The sequence below is a fragment of the Suricata suricatta genome, chromosome 3, assembly GCF_006229205.1.
Source record: "Suricata suricatta isolate VVHF042 chromosome 3, meerkat_22Aug2017_6uvM2_HiC, whole genome shotgun sequence".
NCBI classification, from domain to species: Eukaryota; Metazoa; Chordata; class Mammalia; order Carnivora; family Herpestidae; genus Suricata; species Suricata suricatta.
In genome coordinates, this window is record NC_043702.1 from 19708578 (window position 1) to 19715512 (window position 6935).

Genomic DNA, 6935 nt, shown 5'->3' on the forward strand with positions numbered 1-6935 from the left:
CTCTGGGGTCAAGGCCCTGGAGTCAATTGCCAGGTTCTTTGATAATTGCCTGTTTAGTTGTATGCTAATTGCATGTTTAGTGGGGCACCTTTTAAAACTCTGGTCTAAAATGAGTCCTTGCACAGACTTCTGGGAGGATTCTGGCTGGGGAAGCGGGAAGTAAAAGCTGGAGACCTCGACTCATGGAGTGGAGCTGCTGCCAAAACGGACGTACCCTGAGCCTGTACCAGACGCTGAAGGTGGACCAGAAGCAAAACCAAGGATGGCAGGCAGAACAGTGGTCCCCCCCAAAATGCCCACCTCCCCCCTCCCCCAACCCTGTGACTGTATCAAGTTACATGGCACAGAAGAAGGAATGCCGGGGATGGAATTAAGGGAGCTAATCAGCTGATCTTGAGATGGAAGAGTTTCCCTGATGATACAGGTTGGCCCAGAGTGACCACAGGGTCCAGGAGATGAGGCAGGCAAAAAAGAAGAGCCAGAGAACGATGGGACTATGGAAGGAAGAAGACTCAGTGTTGCTGATTTTGAAGACGGGCGAAGATAACACTGAGCCAAGGAATGTAGGCAGCTTCCAGAAGCTGGAAAAAGCCAGGAAATGGGTTCTGCCCTACAGCCTCCAGGAAGTAAGGCATCCCTGGTGCCTGCAGGCCAGCATTTCCCTTTGCAGACCTCCGACTGCAGAGCGTGAAATAATAAATTCGTGTTATTTGAGGCCACCAAGTCCAGGGGGGCTTGTTACGGTGGCAAAGTGGTAACTGATACACCGAGTGACCTCTGTGTATGTTTCAGCCCTCAGGGTTCACCCCTCCTGCTACTGACCAGAGTCCAGATGCTGGTCATGTGAAGGGGAGAAAAGAGAAGGTGGTACTTCTCTCGTGCTTTCTGTACAAGCCCAGCTCTCTCTCTGTGAATCGGCACAGTTTCTGAACGGCCATAGGTTTAGGCCTGTCCCTTCCCACACCAGACCTGTTGTTTGCTGGCCCTTTCCAATGGACCTGTCCCCAACCTCCCTGAGCCTTGTCCTGTCCCTCCCTGAGCAGCATCTTAACATCAAGGACTCTGAGAGCCTCCATCCAGCAAACTCAAACCTCCGCCCAGCTTTCACCCATGAAAAAGACTTCAGGATGTTTTGGTACTTGGAACTTGTCTGTCCACTGGGATTCAGCACTTAATTAATAGAACCCCACAGGGGCCTGCCTCTCTCACAAAGCAAGGTCAGGCAACTGGTGTTTCATTAGCACATCAACGAACTCGGCTTCTTTTCCTCTGATCCTAACCCTAGAAAGCTAGGAGCCCAGGGTGTGGAAGAGGGGGGATCCAGAGGAAAGACGTCAAAACGACTTCATTTATGAGGAAGCAAAAGTGAGGTGACAACTCCCCCAAAATGACTAGTTCTTAAGCAAGGAGTGAATCAGAATCAGCGGCGGAATTTTCTCAACCTGTGCACGCATTCGGCCCTCCCCCCACCCAGGAGCACATGTAACACACCTCGTCCTGCTGCTTCAGAATTACCAGAGTTCTATGAGGATCGAAGCCTTTGAGAGCTTAATCAGTGAAGCCATCGATATCCAAGCTAACCAATATGCAAATTCCTGTCTACTAATCTTGTGTGTGCGCATGCGCATGCACACACACACACACACACACACACACACACACACACACACACACGCACACACACTTTTAATTTGAGCCACTATTTTACCATCCAGTTAAGCTTTGGCTGGCATGAAGCCAAGACTAAGAAGCTGGTCTAAGCTGGAAGACTCCTCTAATTAGCAGTCTCCCCCAACTAAGTCCTCTCTCACCTGAATGTGGCATTCCTCACCCTAGCCTGTTTTCTCATTTTATACACGGTGTTGGGCAATTGGAGCAAGAAAGGAAGAATGGATGAATTGTCACAACCCCAGAGATTGCCAAAGATACAACCAAAGAAAATATCCTGCTGACAATGGGGCCTCTGACACACCAATACCTCATTCATTTATTTTCCAAATATTTGTTCTGCAGAATCGTAAGAGGCGGCACCCTGGGTCGACAAAAGGTGCACGTAGCCCAGCGCCGCTAGCTCCCCAAACAAACTCTGGGACGGCCATTAACAGTCCTAAGGGCATAGGCTGGGGCAGTGGAACTCAACCAATACCCCCCAACCTTCACAAGTGAGCCACCAAATCTGAAAAAATGGGGTGTTTATTTTTGGTGCACTTGAGCACCCACACTGGTAGGGCAGTGATGCTTGTGGCTCTTTGTCTTTTTTTTTTTCTAAGTAGGCTCCACGCCCAGCATGGAGACCAACACAGGGCTTAAACTCAGGACCCTGAGATCAAGACCTGAGCTGAGATCAAGAGTCAGGCTCTTAACTGACAGAGCCACTCAGGGGCCCCGCATGTGACTCTTTGAACACACTATATTATGTAACTCTTTTTATAGCAAGTAAAGCTTGTGGTGGGTAGGAGGACCACCTTAGTTTGCTTGGGCAGCTGTAACAAAATACTGCAGACTGAGTGGATGGCCTAAACAACAGACACTTATTTTCTCACAGTTCTAGAGGCTGGAAATCCAAGATCAGGGGCCAGCATGGTCAGGTTCAGGTAGAACCTTCTTCCTGGCTTGCAGACAGCTACCTTCTCATTGTGTGCTCACATGGCCCTTTCCTGGTGCCTGTACATGGAGGGAGGGCCAGCTCTGATCCCTCTTTTTTTTTTTAATGTTTATTTAGTTTTGAGAGAGAATGTGTGTGTGTGTGTAAGCAGGGGAAGGGCAGAGAAAGAGGGAGACAAAATCTGAAGCAGGCTCCAGGCCCCAGGCTGTCTGCACAGAGCTGGATGTGGGGCTCAAGCTCACAAACTGTGAAATCATGACCTGAGCTGAAGTTGGGTGCTTAACCAACTGAGCCACCCAGGCGCCCCTCTCTTCCTCGTCTTAAAAGGACACCAATGCCATCATGAAAACCCCACCCTCATGACTTCATTCAAACTTAATGACCTCCCAACGGTCCAACCTCCACATCCCATCCCACTGAGAGTTAGGAATCTAACATGAATTTGGGGAGGACCCAAACATTCAGCCCATGACAGAGATAGAGCTGAGTTCTGAAGAAGAAGCACATATTCAGGGAACATGTAAGAAGCCACCAAGGTGAATATAAGGGAGCAGGTCCAGGGTAATAAAGAGTTCCACTCAGAAAAACCATGGCATTGCAAGGAACACACGAAATTTGGGAGCTAAGTGGGTGATGCCTTCATAGATGTGGAAAGACGTGATTATACTGTGGTCACTGGCTGCATTGTCATAACTGCATAAGTGCTATCTTCAGACCCTTAATCCCATCAAGTGTGTTTCCAATGTTATATCCCAAGTGTGCAAAGGCTGGAAGTCACTAGATTAGGGACATAATCCCAAGTCTATTAACTTCATTTCTGATGTTCTATAGCCCACCTATACCACCTTTGGAAGGTAAGACTCTCTATAGAAGTGCTAATGGCTCTGTAAAGTTCATGTCCTTCTGGTTTCTTTATTTTTATTTTTTAAATTATTTTAAATTTACATCCAAATTAGCATATAGTGCAATACTGATTTCAGGGGTGGAATCCAGTGATTCATTCCCTACATTCACCACCCAGTGCTCATCCCAACAAGTGTCCTCCTTAATGCCCCTTACCCATTTAGCCCATCCCCCCACCCTCAGCCCCACCAGCAACCCTTAGTTTATTCTCTATATTTAACAGTCTCTTATGTTCTGTCCCCCTTCCTGTTTTTACATTATTTTTGCTTCCCTTCCCTTATGTTCATCTGTTTTGTGTCTTAAGGTCCATATATGAGTGAAGTCATATAATATTTGTCTTTCTCTGACTAATTTCGCTTAGCACAATATACTCTAGTTTCATGCATGTAGTTGCAAATGGCAAGATTTCATTAGTTTTGATTGCCAAGCAATACTTCATTGTGTGTTTATATATGTGTGTGTGTGTGTGTGTGTGTGTGTGTGTCTTCTTTATCTGTTCAATTCGTTTCTAAAATTATCCATTTTGTGCTTCTGGAGATGTTCTCTTCTTGACAAAGGGAAGGTGTTGAAAGTCATATCCATGTTCATCCTACCCTAACCCCAGATACCTTCATAAATACGTAACATGTAACTCCTTAGCCTCCGTATTTTCAGGAAGAAAAAACAAATTAGACAGAGTGTCTACCATGAGTGAGCCTCTATTATTTTTATTTGAGAGACAGCAAGTACAATGTTGGCACCACAGCTGGTGTGAGGAGGGCAGGGCGGTGAATTCTGGTTTCAATATCCTTCTTGACAAAGCCCAACATCGTGTTGACTTTCTTTCTGCCAAAGCTAATGGTCCTGACTTCAGGAAACAGTCTGCAAAGACTCAGTTTCTGCTGTTAGGGCTGCAAAATCCCAGTAAAAGTTATAGAAGCCCCACCTAGCCCTAAAAAGTCACAGTGAAGAATTTCCCACCTCTCAAATAGGTGTAGTGAATCGAACATATTTTTTTGATTATAAAAGTGATGCAAACTCACCATATTCATTTGGAAAGTAGAGAAAAAGCACAAAGAAAACAAAACTCCTATTTTGTGTATGTATGGGCATATAACTAGTTTACCAGAATCAGGATCATACTGGATCTAACCTGCTTTTTTGATGTATTAGTAAGACGTGAGAATTTTCTCCTACCATTTATGTAGATCTGCACAAACATAACTTTTCACACTAGATGGCATGCTATCATGCAGGTGTCTCATGACATGCTAAATCTATCTTTTATTGTTGGCTATGTAGTCCATTTCCGAATTTTCACTGCTTCCAGCTATCCTCATCAAACATGTTGCATCTTAAATCTGGGTCTGTAACTCATCACTGAGGAAAAGGTCATCAAAGGTAGAGTAAACCAGAAGCATGCTGATTTCATGGTTATTGAGTAGCTAATTAACACTCATTTAAGCTGACAAGTGTCCTAGAAGCAAGGATAGAAAGCAAAGCAAACTAGAGCAACTCCAATGAAAGCCTGGGAATAGTGCTGCTTCAATGAGCTTGGAGAAGTATATTGACCAACTAATGGTACTTCATTGAATCTCAAATGCATTCACTGTAAGATGCACCATTTAGTTTAGACCCCATGCAGAAGAAGAAAAGATTAACAAGTAAGTAATCATATGATGCCTCACATATGCACAGCACTCAGGTGGCTCAGAGGACTACAGGTCCAAGGAAGATGGTCTTGCTTGGAGACTCCGGGTTGGGAGGCATGAGTGACCAGCCTAGTGTCAGGCAGTTTCACCCAAAACCAAGGCCTGGGGTCAGAGCACAGAAGATGGTCTACCACTGTGATGTAAATCAGACTGGCCTCCCTGGGGAACAGACTGCCTTTACAAGTGGTCATTGTTGTATTAGACTGCATGTCACCTCAAAATGGTAAACATGCCTTTAGACTCAGCCTTGGTCATTGTCACCCATGTGCGCACACACACTTTTGCCACGCCGTTTCATTCATCTGTGCCTTTACAAACACAGTTTTCTCTGCCTGAAACACCTGTAGTCATCCAGAATATATAACTCAAGCCTTGTCTTCCTGGGGGATGGCTCCCTGATCCCCCCTGGAGAGGAGATGGCGTCACCAGCCCGGAAGGAGTAGACCAGTCTCTCCTCGGACCCACCACTGGCTCTGCACACCAGCTCCTGTATGTCCAATACAGCCCTCTGGGACCAGAACAAATGGACGAAGACAGAGCTCTGAAAGACAGTGCTTCATGTGGTGTCTCGCCTCTGGGAGCCCGAGTCTAACCCCATGGTCAAGCCAGCCTCTCACAGTTTGGAAACACAAATCTGAACATGCAACACCCATCTTAGCTTATTTGAAGATGCTGAGAGGGATCTGAGGGACCATCAGAGCCCAAATAGCTGCAAAACTAAGTTCACCTTATCCCAGCCAACACAGCCAGGAGGCTGAGTGGGCTGTTCACATATGGACCAGGTCCCCCTCCCTCCAGGAGGTAAAACACCTTATCTGCAGGAAGCAGGCTGGCCAGTCATCCAGGATGCACTCACAGTCCCCATCTATACCCCAGTGTCTGCTGCTCCCTCCATGCCTCCAGTTCCCACTTCAGTGCACAAAGTTTGTTTTAAAGAAAACTTGCTTCATGACAAACTGTGCAAAGAGCTGGGCTCTGCTTCTGCCTCCCAGCAGCATTCTCTTTAACCTGGGCACTAAGAGCTCAGATTCCCAGTGTCCACGCTGGGGAGGTGGGGGGATCATTTCAAATTCCTTTTAAAGGGAAAGGGAAACTCTTACTTGGACACTTAGCTACAAACATGTCACATCTTCGACCCTCAGGACCCAGAGGGATTTAGGAGCTCTACTGTTCAGTTGTTTTATGCTCACTCACCCTGGACCACAGAGTCCTAATTGCACTGTGTTTTAATCAAGAATTTACACACTGTCTGGGAGTTTTCTGATGCTCGAGCCATGTCTTGATTGGCTTTGAATGCAGTGTCTGCAACTCTCAATAGGTGTTAGTTAATTAGTTAGTCAGTTTGTCTGTTTTGAGTAAGCTCTGTGTCCAACATGGAACTTGAACTCATGACCCTGAGATCAAGAGTCACATGAGCTACGGATTCAGTCAGCCAGGTGCCCCTCAATCAGTCTTAGTTTAGATGAATGAACGAATGAATTCAGAGGCTTAAAACAAACACAGGATGGTTTTCTACTACGTGCATGTTGCAGATCTCCTGCAAAGCCCCACCTCTCCTCCCTCCAGGGTCCAGTCTGGGATGACCCAGGATGCCATTATCTCAAATGTCACCAGTGTCAGTGACAGAGGGCAAAGGGGAAAGGTCATGGTGAATCTCAGTCTCCCATCAGCTCTTACAGCCTCTGACAGGAAGTGAGACCCATCACTTCCACTCCCATCCCATTGGCCAAAACAAG